Genomic DNA, 23,460 nt, shown 5'->3' on the forward strand with positions numbered 1-23,460 from the left:
GAAAGCTCTTCTTGACCACTAGTTTGTGGATGGTAAGGTATTGCAACCTTATGCTTAAATTCATATTTTTGTAATAGTCTTTCAAACTGGTGGTTGCAAAAGTGAGAACCTCTATCACTTATAATGGCACGTGGAGCTCCAAATCTTGTAAAAATGAATTTCTTAAGAAATTTAACCACAACTCTAACATCATTAGTTGGAGAAGGTATAGCTTCAACCCATTTGCTCACATAATCTACTCCAACCAAGATGTACTTGTGTCCAAAGGATGATGGAAAGGGTCCCATAAAGTCAATGCCCCAAACATCAAATAGTTCCACTTCTAATATATTTTGGAGCGGCATTTCATCTCTTTTTGAGATATTTCCCATCCTTTGACACCTATCACATGCATTTACAAACTTTCTTACATCTCTAAACATATGTGGCCAAAAGAACCCTGCATGAAGAACTTTTTCTACAGTCTTTGTAACACTTATATGACCCCCATAAGGTGAAGAATGGCAATCTCTAATGACATCCCCTATCTCCTCATCAGCTAAACATCTCCTAATCAGCCCATCTCCACATCTTTTAAATAAAAATGGCTCTTCCCAGTCATAATCCTTCACATCAAAAAGAAAATTTTTCTTTTGCTGCCATGTTAGATCAGGTGGAAGGATTCCACACACTAAATAGTTCACAAAATCTGCATACCAGGGGATCTTTGCACTAATAGTTGCCAACAATTGCTCATTAGGAAAATAATCATCTATTGGAAGCTCTCTCCCCAAATTTTTCTCTTGTTCATACCTCATTCTGGATAAATGATCTGCTACTACATTTTTTACTCCTTTCTTATCCTTAATTTCCATATCAAACTCTTGAAGGAGTAATACCCACCTTATCAACCTAGGTTTGGCCTCTTTTTTCTGAAAGAGATACTTGATAGTTGCATGATCTGTGTATACTATTACCTTAGACCCCACAAGATAGGACCTGAATTTATCTACTGCAAATACCACTGCCAAAAATCCTTTCTCTGTAGTATAGTAGTTTATTTTAGCATCATCTAAGGTCCTACTTGCATAATAGATTGCATACACCTTCTATCTTTCCTTTGTCCTAAAACAGCCCCAATGGTATAGTCACTAGCATCACACATCAACTCAAAAGGTAACAACCAATCAGGTGGTTGCATAATAGTAGCAGATATCAAAGCTTCCTTTATCCTGCAAAAAGCATTTATACAATCAGTATCAAAATGAAATTCCACATCTTTACTCAATAAATTAGTGAGAGGTTTAGAAATCTTAGAAAAATCCAGCATGCCCTAGGAAACTCCTCACTCCTTTCACAGATGTTGGGGGTGGCATTTTCTCAATAATCTCTACCTTTCCTTTGTCCACCTTAATACCCCTGTTTGACAAAAGATGTCCCAAAAAAATTCCTTCTTGTACCATAAAATGGCACTTTTCCCAATTCAAAACTAAATTAAACTTTTCACATCTCTGCAAAACTTTAAACAAGTTAGATAAGCATTCATCAAAAGATTTACCATACATAAAAAAATCATCCATGAACACTTCCATAATATCCTCAATGAAATCAGAAAATATGGACATCATACATCTCTGAAATGTAGCTGGGGCATTACATAATCCAAATGGCATCCTTCGATATGCAAAGGCACCATAGCGGCATCTGAAGGTGGTTTTGTTCTGATCATCTGGGTGAATAGGGATTTGAAAGAACCCTGAATAGCCATCCAAATAACAAAAATAAGAATGATGAACTAATCTCTCTAGCATCTGATCTATAAATGGTAATGGAAAATGGTCCTTTCTAGTTGCATTGTTCAACTTCCCACAGTTTATACACATTCTCCATCCAGTTACAGTCCTAGTAGGTATTAGTTCATCATTTTCATTTTTTACTACTGTGATACCCCCCTTTTTGGGTACAACATGAACTGGACTTACCCAATTGCTATCAGAAACAGGGTAAATAATACCTGCATTAAGCACTTTTAAGATCTCTTTTTTCATAACCTCTTTCATATTTGGATTCAATTTTCTTTGTGACTCTTTAGAGGCTTTGTGATCATTCTCCAATAAAATTCTATGCATGCACACAGAAGGATGTATTCCTTCAGTATCATTAATGGTATAACCAATTATCCTTCTATGCTTTCTAAGAATCCTTAATAATTTTTCAACTTCACAATCATTCAGTTTAGCACTAATAATCACAGGATATGTAGAATTTTGACTAAGAAAAATGTACCTGAGATTTATTGGAAGAGGTTTTAACTCTACCTTTGGTGCTTCACTTCTTTCCAGCATTGGTGGTGAAGTTGTATCTTGCTTCAAATCTCCAATCTCCTCAACACTAGCCATAGACAAAGGTAAATTTCCTTCTAGAATTTGAGCATATTCTGTAGCTTCTTGAATCTCATCCCCCTTCTTGATGTTGTGAACTAAACAAGCTTCTAAGGGATCTTCAGGATGTTGCTTTTTGAACACTTCTCTAACCACTTCATCTACCACATCAATTCTCAAGCATGAATTTGAATCATCTTTCTTTTTCATTGCTTGGAACAGATTAAATTCAACTTTTTCTTCCCCAACTTCTAATGTAAGCCTTCCATTCTTTACATCAATCACAGCTCCATCAGTAGCAAGGAAAGTCTATTAAGAATAATAGGAATGTGTACATCCTCTTTCATTTCCAATATTACAAAGTCCACCGGTATGAAAAATTTTCCAACTTTTAGAGGAACATTCTCAATCACCCTAATTGTAAATTTAATGGATCGATCTGCTAACTGCAGTGAAATAGTGGTAGGCTCCATTTCTCCAATTTTCATTTTCTCATAGATAGACAATGGCATCAGACTAACAATGGCTCCAAGATCACATAAAGCTTTATCTATACTGATATTTCCAATGTGACATGGTGTGGAAAAACTACCAGGATCTTTTAGTTTAGGTGGAAGCTTATTTTGTAAGATAGCACTGCTTTCTTCTGGAAGAGCTACGGTCTCAAATTCTTCTAACTTCTTCTTGTTAGACAAAAATCTCCTTTAAAAATTTAGCATATGAAGGCATATGTGCTAAGGCATCAGTGAAAGGAATAGTCACATGCAAAGTCTTCAATACGTCCAAAAACTTCCCAAATTGTTTATCTAACTTTGCTTCCTGGAACCTTTGTGGGAACGGTAAAGGTGGCATGTAAGCTTTAGGTGCTACATATTTAGGTTCCTCCTCTTCACTCTCTCTCTTTACTTCCTTTTTCTTCCACTGAACTCTCTTTCTCAATTTCTTCTCTAATCTCAACTTCAGCTTTTTCATCTCCTTCTCTATTTTTCTCTTCTTTAACTTTCTCTTCAATCTTTTTATTTCCATTCTCCAATATTTTTCCACTTCTCAATGTAATAGCCTTGCAATGCTCTCTTGAATTTTCAGGTTGGCTAGGGAACTTCCCAAATGCTTTACTATTTGAAGAGCTAGCTTGTTGAGCTATTTGATTCTCCAACATCTTGTTGTGTGTTGCCATTTGATCCACTTTAGATGCCAATTGAGAAATTATTTCTTATTGACTTTGATGGCTTACTAATAGAGTCTCAATCATGGCTTTCAATCTAGCTGTCTTGTCTGGTTGTGCTTGTTGTGGTGGAGGTTGTTGTGGTTGTGGTGGAGCAGGTGCATTTTGAGGCTTAGGAATCCCAGGAGGAGGACCTCTATTCTACTGAAAATTCTAATATTGTTGATACCCAGAAGGTTGTTGAAAATTCTGGTGTTGTCCTTGTTTACCTCCCAAAGAGAAATTAGGGTGGTTTCTCAATGCTGGATCATAAGTTGTAGAAAATGGGTTACCACTTGGTCTTTGATTATAGTTCCCCACATAATCCATTTGCTCACTTGAAAAATCTTAACCAAATGTAGGAAAATCAGTTGCATAATTGACATTTGCAGCTTCAACATCTACTAAATTACTTGAACCTCCAACTGAAGAATCTACTTTCATGCTTAGCATTTCCATCTTCTTTATCAAAGCATCAAACTTAGCATTAATCATATTCAAGGCATCAAGCTCAAACATACCAACTGGTTTCTTGATCTCATTCCTCTCACAACTCCACTGGTAGTTATTATAAGCAATTCTATCCAGAGTAGAAAAAGCTTCATCTTCAGATTTCTCCATAAGATCACCTCCAAAAGATGTATCAATTGTACTTCTAATAGCTGGTGAAACTCCATTGTAAAAGTGTTGAACAAGCATCCACTTAGGAATCCCATGATGTGGACATCTCCTTTGCAAATCCTTGTACCTCTCCCATGCTTCATACAAGCTCTCATCATCTCTAGGTTTGAAAAAAGTCAGCTCATTTCTTAGCTTAGCTGTCTTGCTTGGTGGAAAATATTGAGCTAAAAATGCTTAAGAAAGTTCATCCCATGTTGTGATAGAACCCAGCGGCAAAGGATGTAACCACTCTCTAGCTCGGTCCTTCAAAGAAAAAGGAAATAATCTGAGTCGAATTGCATAATAAAAAACTCCATTTATCTTCAACATATCACTAATCTCAAGAAAGTGTGCTAAATGAACATGTGGACTTTCACTCGGACTTCCCCCAAATTGTGATTGTTATACCATCTGACATAGCGCAGGCTTCAGTTCAAAATTATTAGCTTCTACTCTTGGTCTTGTGATACTTGGCATGAAATCCCCAATGTTAGGATAGGCATGATCCTTCACAGAAAGGTTGTTATTGTTGTTGGCCATCTCTTCTTGTAGTTGCTCCTGCTCTTGCTCTTGTGCTCTTTCTTGTTGTTGTTGAGCTTTAAATTCAACTTTTCTCCTCTTAGCTTTTGCTCTTAAAGCTCTTGCTGTCTTTTCTATTTCTGGACCAAATAATAAATTGATTTCTTCATTTTTTGTCCTTCGCATAAAATAAAGTATCTGAAAAACAAAATAAATAAATTCTCAAAGTAAAATGGTAAAAGAAATTAAAAATAAAATAAAATGCCTAAATTAACCAAACAAACAATCGTTCAATATCAAACAAAAATCAAATCCCCGACAACGGCGCCAAAAACTTAATGGGCTAATCCGCAAGTATACGGATCGTACCAAGTAATAGAGTGATAAGTCAAGTATCATTCCCACGAGGATTTGCTATTTGAGTACCAAACTATGAATGAAGCGATTATTTGGGTTAATGATTGATGAATAAATGGTAAATGTAAATGAGCAAAGTAAATTGATGAATCTAAATTGGAATGGGTAAAGAGCAAGCAAATAAATTCTAAATCTAAATGCAATTGAACTAAATTAATAATGGGTAATTTAAATCAAAGTATAATTATGATAAAGATGATTCCAGAGTTGGGTTTTATGCATAAATTAATTAGGATTTGTCTTGGGTATTTCAATTTTAAGAGAAAATAGAGTTTGAAGGTGATTGATTCTAAATTTCTTTGATATCTTTTTCAAGTAAACCAAAGTGTGATTTAAAATAACCAAACCTACTTTCGTATAATATTTGATTACTTTAAAACCCATTAAGTTTTGTAACCAATCATTAATTTCTCTTAAAACCCTAGTTTATTTCTAAATCTAGGTAATTTTAAGTTCCAATCCTTGATTATCTATCAATGACCTTCACCTTTCGGTCCTTCAATCAAAGATTAACACAATACCCAATGGGTACCAACATTAGGCAAGTAAATTAAGCACGTAAGAAAGGAATCTGAACTCATATTTATATAAAATATGGAAATATCTAGTTCAAATCCACAAATTAATCTAAAACGTATTTTTCAACTCTGAAATCCAAAGAGGTTACTCACTCATGTTGTTATTTGCAAGAGAGATTGATGGAAAAGTAAACAAAAACACGATAAGGGGACTAAAAATAGAAAAACCCAAGTAGAGAGACCAAAAACTCTGAGTCTTGGAGCTTTCAAAAATGGCAGCAGCAGCTCTTCTTCTGCAGAATTAATGGTGTCCTCTTCCCTTCTCCTTTTATAATTTTTCTTTCCTTTTTGTTCCTTATTCTTTCCTCTTGTTACTTCTTGTGGCAAAAACTAGAAAATGATGCTTTTATATGGTCCAAAAAATTGCCCTAAAAATATATAAGAGCCAAGGAGTGGATAAAAAATGAGGTGTAAAAATATCCATGTCAACAGAGTTATCCAAGTTACGACGATGCAGCAGGGTACGCTTACCCTAAGCGGCTTCTCCGATAATTTTGGCCGATGGTTGCCTTTATGCGCTAAGGTTGCGGACCCTCAACAAATCTTGGTAGGTTTGGAATAAAATGAGTTTTTCTGCTCATGCTTGACTTTTGGCTTGACCTGTGTTATACCTTAAGCACTGTTGCTTATCCTAAGTAGGACCTCAAGCAATTTTCAGCAGGTTTTGGGATGAAAGCTTGAATGTGTAGGATTTAAGTTGTGCTTGACTTGCGGCTTAAGGTTAAGCAATATGGCATACCCTGAGCAGCATCATAAGCAAAGTCTCAAGCAAATTTCGGCTAACTTGATCTTTTAAGGCTTGATTTCTCCAACTTTCCTCCATGCTTAAGGGACTCCAAATTTCTTCAAATCAATTGCTAATGCACTCATTGACCCTCAATTTGCCACAAAAACCTATAAATAATAACAAAATTACAAAAATCAAATATAAAGTAACTAAAATTGACAAATAGGCTAAAATAAAGCTAAAAACATAAAATATACTAAAATATAAGAGTAAAATGGATCAAAACTATCCTAAAATGCCTATATGAAATGAGTGCAACAGGCAACAAATTCATTATCACCATCCTCCTCCTTCAAAGAAGAAGCTAAACCCAACTCTCCAAGTAAATCTTCTCAAAGATCATGAAGTGTAAGTGCTGTCTCATTAATCCACCTCCAACCTCATCACCACCATCAGATTTCTTAATTAAAAGAGACAATTCTCTCTATTGAACCATCTTCCCTCCTAACAATAAAAATCCATATATTTTGATCCTAATAAACACCTAATAACTCAATGATAAAAAAAAAAGATCATTGCAATTGAGGAAATAATAAATCCTTGCAAAGTAGTAGATACCAAATCTTCACAACAGAGGAGACACCAAATCCTCCAAAAGAAAGTGATATATCTATCGATAAGAATAGACTAAAGACAAGCATATATTTATATAGATCTAGTGATTATTGGGAAAAACACACACAAAAAAAAAAAGAAGAAAAAGGGGGAGGAGTAACTACCAATGAAAATGCTCATTAATGGCCACCCCAAAATACTCACACGCTCTTTCCAATAGCTTCCTTTTTATATGCAAAAGCATGTCTTTTGGTAGTCAATTAAGAGTCATTACTTTGCATCAACAAATTATTGCAATAAAACATCTCAATTTCAACACATTTGAATGCGACTCAGCCTGACATGTATAGCAATCACATTTGAGTTAAATTCCTTGGAACTCAACTTTTCATATAGTACCATTCTTGGTGTAATGACCCAAACTAGGGGTTAGGGGAGAGGGGTAAGTTTCTAAAAGCTTAGTGAGTAAACTAACCACACGTATAGAAATTATCTTTCTCATTTCATGCATATGCAATGCATCATCCAAATGAATTTTCTCATCATAAACATTTCACAAATGATGGACTTGTCACCAATAGTCTCCTAAATCCAATATGCTTGGCTCATGCAGAGGCTCCTCAAGACTTTTACTTAAATGAGTAATATATCCAATGTGCCCGGCATATACAAAAGCTCCTCAGGACTTTCGCTTAAAAATAGTGTGTCAGGAGCTTATTAGGCCTCACCTAGTCTTAACACCACATATCATGCATGATCACATCATAACATAAGATATACATAACATGGGGGAGGACAGTAGGTCATCCAAAGTCATTTAACCATCAACAATAAATATGCAAATGCCACATATTCTTAGTTTAGATACATACACCTTAATAAATAATGAAATGATGCATATGGATAATCATGAGTTTAATTAAAATAAATTACATTCATTAAGGTTAGTGTTACTCACCTCTTACAACCTATAAACCACTAAACATGAATGGTAGCTATTTTCAGATCCTTGACTTTCTGAGTCCCTTAAGCTTGTTCCTATAAACATCGGACCCTAGAGAGTTATTCAGAGCTTTAAAACTCTATACATACAACATATAAACAATTCTAGATCCTTTTGGATAGTAAAATCAAGTTTTAGAGTATTAGAACTAAAGGAAAAATAAGGCTCGTAGAGCAAAGTTCAGCTGACTTCAGTTGTCGAAACCTTAGACATCGACTGCCCATTTTGAACAATAGCTACTGCAGCTGCATAAGTCCTAGACTTTGGCTGTTGTGCTCAGAAATTTTCTAGATTTTCTTAAGAAATTGCATGCTTCGGTTGTCGAACTAATGGTTTTCGATGGCTGAACCTAGAAATTTCTAAAATTCTCAAGTCAAAAACCTGTAGAATCTCACTTTCTATAACACCAAAACACTGTCCAAGCTCCCAAAACATGATCCAAACATCCTAACACATACTTAAGGCCTAAAACAACTTGAATTCAAACTCAAGTTACACATACAACCAACATGAACCTAAATTCAAGGTTCTACTAAACTTCAAACATCACATTAATAAGAAATCCTTAGGTTAAACTAAGGAAACTAATCATTGAAGCCCTATAAACACTTAAACGTAACAAAAATCAAGAACAATACCTTATTCAGCATCAAAACACTAAAACCCAACATGAAAAACATACCCCTAAGCATACATGCATCAATTTCCACTCAACCATACCAAGATTCAAACTTCTTAGCCTCACATGCAAAATAAGCCTTACAATGCTAACATTAATAAACATACTTAGATCCTTCGAAAGGATAAAAAGAAGGGAGAGTTTACCTCTTTCCCTTGAAAAGAAGGAGAGTTGGTGATCCCAGCTTCAATCCATTCTCACTAGGTTTTCCAAAAGGAGAATCAAGCCTCAAAACATGAAATGGCAAGGAAATTCTCCTTAGAAAACCATTTGCATGTCATAGCAGTTTTGTAAGAGATGGAAGTGAGAGTTCAAGCTTCTTTTTAATAGAAAAACAAACCATTAGCCCTTTTATACACTTACTATCGAAGGACTTTCAGTTGTCAAAAGTCATGCTTCTGGCTATCAAAAGTCATCTATTTTGTACAAAAGAGAAGCTTGAGTTTCTCACTTGCTCTTACACTTGAACTTAGACTCCCCACATCACTTTATATACCTATACTTAACCCTACACACATGCAAACATATACATACCTTTCCACCACCATTCCCTTACCTTTGGAATCTTCAAAATTTGCCAGAATATTCCATCAATGATAGAAATTCCAAACGTCAAAAAATTGTGGGTGTTACACTTGGTATATAGAGTGTTGTATGTCGAAAAAGTGATGATGCAGTGAGAGAGTGCATTGAGGGTAAGAAAGTGGGTTATGGCTATTATAAATTCGATTTTATATGAGAATAAGCTTAACAACTGTTGGATTAAATATTTACATCCAAATCATGCATTCATTATATAGGTTTTAATTAATTATGCACAAATGTTGATACAAATATTTGATCAAATGGTTATAAAACTCTTTTTCAAATAAGATCTTTTATATCAAATGCATCCAAAAAAGCATATTTGATTAATTACTCTTTCATAAATTTGATTGATTAAGCAGTAGATTTTAAGAAAATTTTTGCCAACTTAAGCGAGTGTTACTAGTAGTTATGACTCACCCTCAAGGCGAGGGTAGACAAGAATGGTTATTACTCCATTTTCTTGTACACCCCGTTTAGAATGATTTTCATGTTATAATTCAATGTAATTAAATAATTTATAATATAATTTAGTTATTTGAAATTAAATTCAATTCTCAAATTGTCGTTTGAAATTAATAAATGAAATTTAAAATGAATATAATCACATTCCTAGCTATTTTACCCTTAATTATAAATTGACAAATGTATTTTAGTTAAAATTTTTTGTTTTTAATAGTTAGTTGAATATACCCTTATTTTTATATATATATTGATTAGTAAAAATTATTAAAAGCCAAGAAAGCTGGCAAAGGAAAACAAAAGGAAAAAAGCAGCCACAAAAGCACCAACGCAAGTGAGGAGGACTAAGACATTGAGACACCTAACAAAAACAAAAGAAAGCTTAGAAACAAGAACAAAACCTAATGAAACTACACACCAGACTCAAAGGGACTGAGACAAGGAAAATAATAACAATCAGGAAGATAAAATTTGAACCTCTGAAGATACAAGACATCAAAATGCAAAGAAATTGAAAATGACAAAAACTTAGGGCTTGTGGAGTGATCAAAGGTCAAAAGTTGAGAGGAAAACAGAAGCTTCTACTTTTTAATTTCTTGAAATAGGTTCATATTATCCTTAATTTATTTTAGGAAATATTGCACCACCACCTCATCAAGCTTCAAGAACACTATACCCAATTTCTTGCCTATAGAAATAGTCTCCCATGCTTTATGTTCAAGGTTAAGAATGTTTTCCAATGATTTTTCCACAACCTTGACTTTTTTATGAATCAAATTCATCCTGCAAATGTCGCTATCAGTTGGACGTACGACTTTACTCCCACGATTACCGATCTTCTATTTCTTTCCACCACGAGCCAGTTTAGGTGAGAGACCAAGCAAGTCTGTAACTAATTTTTATTTCCTCCTCTATTTGAGTAAGCAAGAAAGCTTGAGGCATTTATTGTGATTAGAGGCTAACGACTAGGCTTGCTTAGTAGGCTCAAATGGGATGATTGCTAGATGGTTTTAGGCTTGAGAAGGGTATGGGATGTAAGGTAGAAAGACTGGCTACAAACAGAATCTTGACTTGAAGAGTTATATAACACAATAGGCCCTAGTTCAACTTTAAAAGACGTAGGATGCAAAGGGGGCTGGAAATGAGAGGCATTAATCTTCACAGGTCGATTGCTCAACTCTAGCACCACTAGGTCCTTGGGCAGGATGTCCTCAACATGCAACAAGTTAAAAATTAGAGATGTCAACTATGTGCCATCGAGCTGTTCTTGTTTGTTAAGCTCTAGGTTGGAATACGAAGGATAACAAGTTTCATCAAACCTTAGGGATAAGGAAAGCAAACCATAGGGGGATGAGGCATGTCTGTGCCTTGCATGTGCTCAATTGAGACATGTGGAGAAGCTTTGAATGATGAGGAGGAAGAGGAGAATGACACTGCAGGTGAAGAGGACGGTTGATTGAAGCTCCCCGCCATTATGAAGGCATCTATTCCATTATCTTCAATCAGAGTAATGTGATATCTTTTTTTATCTAAGTCGATAACCTCAATTTTGTGAATAAAATTTAAATTTGATGTGGATATCAAGATTCTAGTTGAGCTAAGCTTTAATCTCTTTGAAGTGAAGGTATTTAGTGAAATGAAGGTACCACAGAATTTGCTTAACCAAATAAAAAATTCAGAGGTACCACAGATGGAGTGGGACACCATGGCAGTGAAACTAGGCAAAGCGGTTTGTAGGAATGAATTTTTCTTCCCACGACACCATAAAAGAGAACCATTACGATAACCAATCATTTTGGGGAGAGGTGAATGCTTTCATATCTTCTAATAGATAGAAAGTTAGCAAAATGGTAGAGCCACCCATAAGGGTGGTTGAGATGGAGAAGACACCATCTACTTGGAGGTTGGCTTGGATTGTTAGTGCTCGGAGGGTTGCTTGAGGATGCCAACTGTGCTATGTTGGAGCCACTCAAGATTTTCAAAGGATAGTTCAAAGGGACCTTTAGTAATATAGGTGTTGTTGGAAAACCTGGATGAAAGTCAAAAGAATCATTCTTATCAGATGCTTCTCTGTGCAAAGTTGAAGGGAGATGGGCCTAGTGAGGTAAATGAGTTTCTTTCCCTATTCTTTTGGTATCAAAAATTTCTTTCCTGTGTGTTTTAGTTATTGGGTTGCTCCTATGCATAACTCTGTTAAACCATTGCTTTGTAGCATGATGACCATGATGTTAATGACTATTGTGTTTTTCGTTCTGAAACAAATTGCTCGCTGCTGTGAAAAAGTTCTTGCTTTGAGTTGTAGTGCCTAAAATGATGCTTTTGCTTTCTGGTTCTTTGAGACAGGGTTGGATAAGCACGTAATTTGTATGAGTCAATCCATGCAGTGTTCAGATACTTAATAAAAGATTTGGAATTTTTTTTTATCATGGATTGTGAGAAAACTGAACCTCTTTAACCTTTTGTTAAGTCTATTAGGAATGGACATGTCTTCGATGTGCCAAAATTTTGAGAATAATTTCTTTAGGTATTGTGAATCTACATCTTATGGAAAATTTTCAAGATAAATAGAGGAGACAGAGCGGGGATGGTGAAGAATAGGAGGTTCTAGCTTCTTCATCACTTTCCTTAAGGGATTGTTTCCCAAAAAAAATCAACAATGTTTCAAAATAGTGTTTTTGTTAAGTTGAACTCATATATACTTGAATTTACTTCAAATTTTAAATTAAAATTCCACTTAATATTATAGAAGAAAAAGTAATGAAAAAATTGAATACTAGAGATATTAGAGGAAGCCTTAATGCTAGAGATATTCTAGTTGAATAAATAATCCCCACAAGAATTAGTAAAAGCTAACATTGAGATCAAAAGAATGAAATTGTAAAATACCATAATCAAATTAATTCTATTATAATAGGCACACAAATCTAAAGCATAGACAGTTACATAATCACACCGTACATAAAATAGAAGAAGAGTAATACAAGATTTATATGGTCTGATTGTAAAGTCTACATCCATAAGCAAGACGAGAGAAAAAAGTTTCACTATGATGAAAAAGAGTAAAATACAATCACTCAGAACTCTCAAACCCTAGCCCCAGTTTGTTTCTCGAATATTTCACAAATCTACTATAAAAGACATAATATTATAATATTTATACTAGTCCATACCGCGGGGGGGCATTGCCCCCACAAACTTCACTTTTTATTCTAATCGGGTCGCAATGTGAAACTTTTGAGTCGGGTCATAATTCGAGTCCATAAATACATATTAAAATTTAAGCCACATAAAAAATAATAATTCTTTCCCTTGGCTTGAATTCCCTCAATCATCAACAAAATCACCACAACACTTTCTCTGCACAACTATAATCCCCTGAGATATAATGTCTCAAATGAAGTAATATTTGACATCAATGTGTTTAGTTTACTCATGGTACATCGGATTCTTTGGCTGTCACAAAACATTATTGGCTTGTACTATGTTAACCCAAGATCACTCACTAAACCCTGTAACCATAAAACTTCCTTTACTATCTCTACTAAAGCCATATATTCAGCCTCTATAGTGGACAAAGCAACTGTAGTTTACAATATTGCCTTCCAACTAATAGCGCTTCCAAAGAGATTAAACAAATAATTTTTTAAAGATCTCCTCTTGTCTAAGTCCCTTGCAAAATTTGAATCCATATAGCCAACAACTGAATTACTCATCTTAGCCTTATCAAATGTTAGACCAACATCTATAGTACCCTTCAGATACCTCAGAACCCATTTCACTGCCTGCTAATACTCTTTCCTAGGACACACCATGTATCTACTCACAATACTAACTGCATGTGAAATGTTAGGTCGGGTGCAAACCATAGCATACATGATGCTATCAATAACACTCGAAGAAGGAACACTAGACATGTGTTCCATCTCCTCATCTATTTTTGGTGACATGTCTGCAGATAACTTGAAATGGGCATCAAACGGAATAGTCACAGGCTTAGCATTATTCATATTGAAGTGCTTAAGCACTTTCTTAACATAAGCATGCTGAGATAAGAAAAGCTTTTCAACACTTCTATCCCTAGTAATTTCCATTTCCAATATCTTCTTTGCAGCAACTAAATCCTTCATCTCAAACTCATCGCTCAACTACTTTTTCATAATGTTAATCTAAGACATTCTTTTAGCATCAATAAACATGTCATCTACAGACAATAGGAAATAGACAAAGGAATCCTCTGAAAGCTTTCTATCATACACACAACTATCATATGAGCTACGAATAAAGCCATTACGAACCATGAATGTATCATGTTTTTTTTACCATTGCCTAGGCAACTGTTTCAGGTCATATAAAGATTTCTTAAGCAAACAAACATGGTTTTCCATACCTGGAATGACAAATCCCTTAGGCTGACTCATATAAATTTGCAACTCTAGCTCACTATGCAAAAATGTTGTCTTCATATCTAGTTGCTCGAGCTTTAGATCATGAAGAGCAACCATAGCAAGTAAGACACTGATAGAAATTCTTTGTGCTTCACAATTGGAGAAAACACTTTACTAAAGTCGATCCCCTCCCTCTAACTAAAGCTTTTGCTACCAACTGTGCCTTATATCTAGGTGCTTCAACCCTTGGAGTGCCTTCCTTTTTCTTGAACACCCATTTATAGCCTAACACTTTCTATCCCTTAGGCAATGTTACAAGCTCTCAAGTTTGATTCTTATGAAGAGATTCAATTTTTTCACTCATAGCACCAACCCAATGATATGCATTTGAACAAGAAATAGCTTCTCTGTAAAGATGGGTTCATGTACATCAATTGTCTAAACAACTGACAAGGGAAAGATAACTAAATCTGCATTTGCATGCCTTTGCGAGGGTCTGATCTGTCTTCTCTCCCTACCAGTTGTAATGCTATATGGTTCTTGTTGCTATTACTTAGGCGCATCCTCTTGTGGAACAGGATCTTACACTTCATCTTTTGAATCACTTGACTAAACTGCTAAAATATCTGAAGGAACGGAAGCATGAAAAACATAAGTTTATACCATTGAATTCAAAAATTTTCACCTAGGGTCACATGCATCATGCAAGATTTATTTTTATCTATTTGATTTCAATGATAAAAAATATATTAAAACTCTTTTAATATGTTTTTGAATATGTATTTGCCATTTAAGATTTTAAAATTAATCAGATTAATTTTAGAACCCTAGATTAAATCAAGAACAAACACACTAACCTCTTGATGTACTGCAGTGTATTTACGCCTTTGAGATGTGTCTTCAGGACACCAGATGTTGTCCCTCTAGCTTGTCCATATCAAGAACACCTATGACAGCCCTTGAACAGCTTCTAAAGTTTTTTCTATTAATTAGAAAATCAAGTTTTGCCTTTTAAGAGATTAAAGATATAAACAGGACACTATAAACAATTTTTAGTATTTTTAATTCAAGAGATTGATGGCTAATCTCTTTGAATTCAATCTCTTTGAATTGATGAGAGATGAAGAAGAAGAGATGGAGAACCTCAAGGTGGTGGCACAAATGAGAGCAGTAGCTGGTTGTATTATTTTTTTTTCATAACAATACTTAAATAGCTAGGTCAACACACTAAACCCTTGCCACTTGTCACCCTCTGATTGGTTCTAGGTTTAATTGACCCAATCACATTGTGCCAAGTGTCAAACCTATATTTAATCTTAATTTTAATCATCTTACATGATTAAAAGATATTTGACAAGCTTATGTGTAGTGCCATGTGTCACCATCTCATAGTGCCACATGTCACCCTGCGAAATGACCAAAATGCCCCTGTGTCTTAATTTTGAGTTCTCAACCCAAAATAATTATTTCTCTTCTTCTAATGAATTTATATCAAATATAAATCAATTAATTAATCTTTATTAATTAATTTCTCATTAATTAAATTCATATTTAAACACTTTAATTATAAATTTAACTTATACTGTACATCTAATAAACTAGATTTGGTTTCAAGTTATGCTAGGGACTTTGCAATCTAATTGCAAACCAAACCTATTTAATTAATCAATTAAATTCTTTAATTAATTAATTAAATCATATTTAATTAGGTGACTACTTGTGTATGTGTGTGACTTACTAGGCTTATCACTAATTGGCAATGAGATATGATATCAACTCTTAATATCATCAGAACTCTTTCTTACCATAAATGATTTCTCTAAATCATTTTATGCACCTTATAGACCATGGTTAACACCTAGCATAGCATGCCATGGCCACCCAATTAGTAATAAGGTTTACCTTAAATGAACCTATAATCATATGTTACCATGCACTAGAATCTCTCTGTTACAAAATCCCAACTCAAGCTAGAGTCATAGTTTATGTCAAAACCTATTTGATATGAATATTATGTTCTCTTTTAATTCGAGTTCTTGATTAAAAAGATTTTCTCATCAGAAACTCTTTCTGAATAAATCTATCTGTCCTGGCGAGGAACTTGAAACATCAAGAACAATTAAATGAATATAGGATTTTATCCCTATTTACTTAGAGGAACAAATTCCATCTTGATCAACACCTACCTCCATATATAACTAGTAGGAGCCAACACATGCCCATATACTCATACACAGTACAAGTATGAAAGCAGTATCAAACTCAAACCACCTATACACAAGATAACTGTGCTATCTCAGGTCTAAAGATTATATGCACTGATATGATTTATGACAATACATTGACAAGAGTAAACTCCATGTGTTTGTCATAAGTGTCACTGGTTCGGCCTACTTATCATGTATAAGTGCCTATCATATTTGTTATATGGCATGAGACTCACCATTCCATCTTATTTATATCTCATATAAATAACTTGGGAACAAACATGAATACAATCTTTCTGGATAAGTCATGTCCTTATTGTGAAGTATCCTTTATTGTGAACCTATTTATGATACTTTGTGCTAGAAATATTGTCACTCATATTCATAACAACTTAAGAATAATATTTCTAACAAAATATCAATGGACCTTTTCTATTACACATAAATATATTATGGAAACGGAAAAGTGAAAATGCCTTTTATTAATAAAAGATGTACAAGATCCATACTAAATGATATGCTCTAGGACATACTACTAACAGTATCAACCTTAAGCTCCACCTGTTCTCTAACACTGAGATCTGATTCTGCTATTAACTTCTCCTTCTAACTATCCAATGAAGCAGAATCATGAAATGTCACATCCCTACTGATAATTGACCCTAGAGACTTTGGATTATTGCATTACAACCTATAGCCTTTCACTCTAGATGCATACCCTAGAAATATGCATTTTTTTACCCTTGGCTTAAGCTTACCATCCCTTACATGAGCATAACTAAGGGAACCATACACTTTTAATTGAGAGTAATCAGTGAGTGAACCAGACTAGATCTCAAAAGGAGTTTTACACTAGCTATAGATGGAGATCTATTAACCTAGAAAGAGGTTGTATTAATTGCTTTAGACCAAAAATCCATTCCCAATCCTGAATGTGAGAGCATGCTTCATGCTTTGTCATAAAATGTTTTGTTCATATGTTCTGCAATACCATTCTGTTATGGTGTCCTTGTACAAGTGTGGTGTTTCACTATACCTTTATTGCTGCAGAATGCATCAAACTCCTGATTGCAAACTTCTAACTAGTTATCAGTTCTAAGATGCTTGACCTTTTTTTCTCTCTACTTCTCAATAATCATCTTCCACTTTACAATGGTTGAAAATGTCTCATCTTTTGTTTTCAAAAAATGCACCCAAATCATTTGAGAGTAATCATCAATCAAAGTCATAAAGTACCTAACATTACTCTTGGAAGAGACCTATTAAGACCACTGTTCCTCTAGTCTTGTGCACTGCCTTTTTATCGAATTTCACCCTGATATGTATGTCAAACACATAATGTTACAAAAGTCCACAGATTTTGTTTTCTTCCCGTCTAACAATTCCTACTTGCTTAACACAGATAACCCTCTTTCACTCATATGACAAAGACGCAGATGCCACAATTAAGTATAATTTTGATTATTGCTTCTAAATGCTACTATAACTTCCCTTAAAACTATACCGCCCTAAAAAAAACACAATCCTGAAACTAAACTGCCCTTCATGAGTACCATAGAGCCTCTACACACTTTGAGAACTCCATTCTCTGCAAGATATTTGAATCCATGAGAGTCAAGTGTCCCAAGAGAAATCAGGTTCCTCTTCAGTCCTGGAACTTGCCAACACTCCATAGTTCTGACAACACCATTAAATATCCTCAATATGATGTTACAAATTCCTTTCATAAGTAATGCGCAATCATTGCCAAGAAACACCTTACCACTCATCTGTTTGTAAGTGACAAACCACTTCAGTGTGGATACGTGTAATAAGTAGCACTAGTATCAAGAATCCAAGAATTCTGTCCATGATCTGAGCTCAAGGATAAAATTTCCCTAGCACTGCCATTGCCATCAAAATCGTTAAACTTGTTAACCACATTCATAAAACTTTCTAATTGCTTTCCCTTTTTATTTTTTAACTTGGGACAATCTCTTCTATAATGACCCTGCTCCTCACACTCAAAATAGTTAGTCTTTTTCATTTTTTACTTAGACTTAGCCTTAGATTTCTTCCTATTGGAAGAACCCTCCCTTGACTGTGTTCTTCCCCTACTTACCAAAACTTCCCCCTCAGCCCTTTCTCTATTATCTGAAAAATTCTTTTTCAACTCTTTCGATTTTAGAGAATTACTAATGTCATCTAATGAAATGCTATCTTTCCTATATAACATAGTATCAACAAAAATCTCATAGGAGGGTGGCAAAGAACATAACAAAATAAAGGCATAATCCTCACTATCAATTTCAACATTAATATTCTTTAGGTCTATAATGATTGAATTACATTCATCCAAATGTTTTTTAATAAGCGTACCATCACTCATTCTCAAATTGTATAGTCTTTTCTTTAGATAGAGATGGTTAGTCAGCGATTTAGTGGAATGCAACTCTTCAAATTTCTTCCATGCCATAGACGCTAAGTTTTCACCAATAACCTCACATAGGAGATTATCAGTGATGCTCATAAAAATCGCACTCAAGGCTCTCTCTTTTAAATTAGCCTTGTCTACCTCTTTCATACCCTCTGGAAAGTTATCCTCGGTTGCCTTCCATAGACCTTGCAGGATCAAGGAAGATTTGATTTTAATCTTCCACAGACTAAAACTCAATCCACCATTAAATTTTTCCACTTTATACTTCGTTGAAGCTGATGCCATCTGTAAACCCTAGATTTCATGCACAAAGCTTTGATACCAGCTTGTTATAACAGGCATGCAAATCAAGGCACACAAATAATTGTACAATCACACAGTACATAAAAGAGAAGAAGAATAATACAAGATTTACATGGTTCGACCATAAGGTATACATCCACATATAAGACAAGAGAAAAAAATTCCACTATGATGAAAAAGAGTAAGATACAATCACTTAGAAATCTCAACCCCTAACCTTAGTGTATTTCTCAAATATCTCACAAATTTACTGCAAAAGGTAGAATATTATAATATTTATATTGTTCCATATCACAGAGGTCATTGCCCTCAGAAACCTCAGTTTTTATTCTAATCGAGTCGCAATGCGAGGCTTTCAAGTAGGGTCACAATTCAGATCCATTAAGACATATCTAAAATTCAAGCCACATAAAAAATAACAAATTCAAAATTTAGAATTCCCAATTCCTAAAAAAGTTTTATGCGATTGACAATGCCTAATATTACTTTGTGGTGGAGAAATAGAAAAAGCGTGGAGTGTAGTTGGTGGTAGAATACGCAGGGCCACCTATCATGAACATGGAATTAGCCAGCAGTGCCATACTAAGAAGTTGGAGAAGGGAACAAAAGGATTTGGTATCCATTTATTTATCCTTTTTAAAAAATATTATTTAATATTTTCAAAGATTAATTTCAAAATATAATAACATTAATTAATAAAAAAAAGATAATAAAATTTATTTCAAAAATGTACTGAAGTCCTCTCTAAAACTATGAGATTTGAAATTCAAGTCTTAATGAGAAAATTGTAATAAGACACTTAGAATTTTTGCAATGGACAGATCACGAAAAATTTATTACAACATAAGCTAGGTCATTGGAGCTTAGTAGTGGCCCAATGATATTATTCAATTGTAAGAGACACACAAAAGTCACAACTTGCAACCTTGTAGGCTGTATATAGGATTTGCCAACCTTCCTTGAATTCCTTGATGTACCTTGTAGATATTGTTTCGAGTAATATTTAAGAATTCTTTGAACCAATTAGTTGAATGCTTGGGGTGTCTTTTCAGGTTATCTTTGTAGTCTACATAGTACAAACTGAACCTTGAAGTATAACTAATGTTCCATTTGAAGTTGTCTATATATGACCATGCAAAGTAACCTTTGATATTAACATTGTATTCCCTACAAAAACTAGCAATCATTAGGATATTTAATTAAGAATTTTGATATAACTCTATATTAGTATCAACTCACTTGAGAGATCCCAATGCATGCCACATATGTTTTCGATAATAGTCTATCCTAAAGTCATCTTAAAGTGCTTCATCAATGGACTGGGTTCCATTATTAAAATTATCAACCCTTGAAATAGTGTATAAAAAAGCTTAAAAGTCAAATCAAAGTATAGTTGTAATTATTAACTAGTCAGTATATACCTATATGAGAAAAATATTAACTACTTTACCATTCTCAGTAATGTAAATTATTGGATCATTGTATGTATCTTTAGTATAGTTCAAAAGATATCGGAAACCTTTTGGAAAAATGTAAAACCAAGGGGAGTAAGCTTGCAAATTTTGATTTATATGTCAATGATATCATCCATAAACATGTAATTCTCTCTTTATTATATTTTTATCAATTCATTTTCTTGCATACTAACCTTTGGACCAATAAGGTTACCATCATTGTCATAAGCTGTGAAAAGAAAGAAAAAGAAATTTACTATGTTATTGATTAAACTTTTCAAAGAAAAAAAAAACTTTAATATATATATATATATATATATTTATGTGAACTTATGAGTCTCAATAACGTGACTATCGATTTTGTATCTAATGTAATTTGGATCAATTGTAGCATTTGGTTGTGCATAATATGCAGCGTAGTATTATAATCCAAGAAAATCATATGATCCTCTAAGCAATCGAGATTCATTATAGGTAAACTCAAGCAATCTATCTTCAACTAAATCTTTCATGGTTCTTGGATATCTGCCATAAGTTATAGGATCCATCCACCTGAAAATATGAAAAAAGTGTGATTATTAATCAATAATTTGTGTACATAATAAATGCTTAATTACTAGCTTAATTTGGAATAATGACTCACAATCCAAACATGAAATCAATTGCTATTTGGGCTGCTTCTATATCAACTGTACTGTTGGAGAGAGGTTCATACCAAAAGGTAATGAGTGTTATCCCGATCTTACCATTTTGAGTTGCCTACACAATCAGTATAATATGAAGAACAAATTTAAATACATCTTTACTTGACAAAAAGAAAAAGAAAGATGTTATATACACCTAGTACTTCTCTCTGTATTGTTTTACAGCTATATCATGAGAAAGCAGTAGATGATGGGCAACTATGTAAGGTTCAGTAGCTGAATTTCCAGTAGTACATTGGCGATTCACCCAAGATGGCGATTCACCCAAGATGAGCATCGACCAGGGGCAAAAACTCTATCATCATGGGAAAATTCGACAATAGCTGATGGTTCATTCAAAGTCATCCAATACTTCACTCGGTCACTAAATCTTTCAAAGAGAAGATCCACATAGTCACGAAAATCTTCCCTATATTTTATGTAATTGTTTGATAAGATATTTTAAGATCAGAATATTATTGTTAAACAAAATTGAAACCTTTAATATTTTGGAAACACAATATGAAGTTGTATACTTACACAATATTACGACTTAAAAAGCCACCATACTTATCTTGTAGGGCTTGAGGAGTATCCCAATGAAAAATAGTAATAAAAGGCTCTAGTTCTGAATTTTACAACAAAATAAATTAGAAGATTGGTGTAATTTTGCAACTTCAATAAGGAACTAGAAGATTACTTTCCCCTTTGTTTAAATGCTTTCCCTTGGAAAAATAAAAATATTAAGGAGCTACAACACAATGTAAGCTAGTTAATTAATTTCAATAATACTTTGTTCAAATTTTCCATTAAATATTTCATGTTTATGCTTTTAAAATAGGAAAAAAAACATTGGCCTTTAATAATAGAATTTCAAACATGTTTTATAAATATCACATGCATAAAACTACTTTTTGCCAGTTCCAATATTTTAAAAGAAAAATAGATAATTATTACCATTGCTTATAATTTCATTAATAACATTATTGTAAAATTGAATCCCTTCCTCATTCACTCCTTCATGTCTCCTTCCACCTGAACATTCAAAATTTTAGAAACAAAGTTAGAAAATCATAAATATATTATGTGAAAAAACTCATGTAAAGCAGACATAAGTTGAAAGATTTAAACTTGATAAAATACTTACTGGGTATGACTCTGGACCATGATATAGACATTCTAAAAGCACTAAAACCCATCTTTTTGACATTTTGAATGTCTTCCTGCAACAGTAGTTTTGTAAATTTTGTTTAATTTTATTGTTCATAATAAACAAGGATTTTGAGGGCAAAGAAAAAGTAAATAAAAAAAATGATAATTATACTTGGAAGCAATTATAGAACTCAACTGCAACATCACCATTGCTACCATCCAATATCCTGTCTGCAAGATTACATAGAAATAATTAAGACTTATTAACTTAATTAGATTCAATCAATAGAAACACACACACACACAAAGATACCTAGAGTCTCTTTGGAAAATGTGTCCCAAATACTAGGTCCTCTGCCCATTGAGGTTGCTTCACCTTCAATCTAAATACCATAAACAATTAGTAGTACATATATTCCTAAATAGTTAGTGAAGAAACAATAATGATCTACTTATTTCATTAGTTATTTTATCTAACTTCATCATTTTAGTTAGAGAAAGTAAAACATGAGTGTGAATATATATTCTTATTTGGAAATAGATAGATGTCGGGAAAGCACTCACTACTACAATTAATCCCAAGTGAGGTCACCATTATTGAATAAAGATTTATATACCTGGTAAGAAGAAGCGGCTGTCTCAAAAATAAAGTCATCTGGAAAATAACTATGGTTAAAATCATAAGGGATATCATTGTTATTATCATTTGCCATTGTTGGCTTAGTAAGAGCCAACAAGCTTATGATCAAAACAAGCATCCCTAATAGTTGAAGAGAGTGTTTAATAGTCATGGCCATAATGATTTCAAGTGTTTGTGTGGTTTTCACTTCTTGGCAATGCTCCCTTTATATAGAGTTCATTCAAAGGCCTAAAATCATCCATGTGATGAATTGCATCCATGGTTTCTGCATCTAATCTTTCATGATATTATAAATTAAGCTAAATTAAAGTATATTAACAGTTGTTGGTCTTCCGGCGCACTCCACATTATCAGGAAGTTCAAATTCCTTAGACTTCTTCAACTGTGAATAGTTTCCTGCATAGATTTTAT

At 33.8% G+C, this 23,460-nt stretch overlaps 1 non-coding gene and 1 pseudogene across 1 annotated transcript; one reads left to right on the top strand and one right to left on the bottom strand.

Annotated features, from left to right (window-relative positions):
- The first annotated feature begins 4,273 nt into the window (after positions 1-4,273).
- On the top strand, positions 4,274-4,380 carry LOC131180529 (small nucleolar RNA R71). The gene has a single exon (XR_009149296.1). It is a non-coding gene; the product is annotated as a small nucleolar RNA R71 (small nucleolar RNA).
- A 9,214-nt stretch (positions 4,381-13,594) lies between these two features.
- LOC110662413 (beta-glucosidase 24-like) lies at positions 13,595-23,206 on the bottom strand (annotated as a pseudogene).
- Between the last annotated feature and the right edge of the window lie 254 nt (positions 23,207-23,460).

The sequence above is a fragment of the Hevea brasiliensis genome, chromosome 5 (genome assembly GCF_030052815.1).
Source record: "Hevea brasiliensis isolate MT/VB/25A 57/8 chromosome 5, ASM3005281v1, whole genome shotgun sequence".
NCBI lineage: Eukaryota > Viridiplantae > Streptophyta > Magnoliopsida > Malpighiales > Euphorbiaceae > Hevea > Hevea brasiliensis.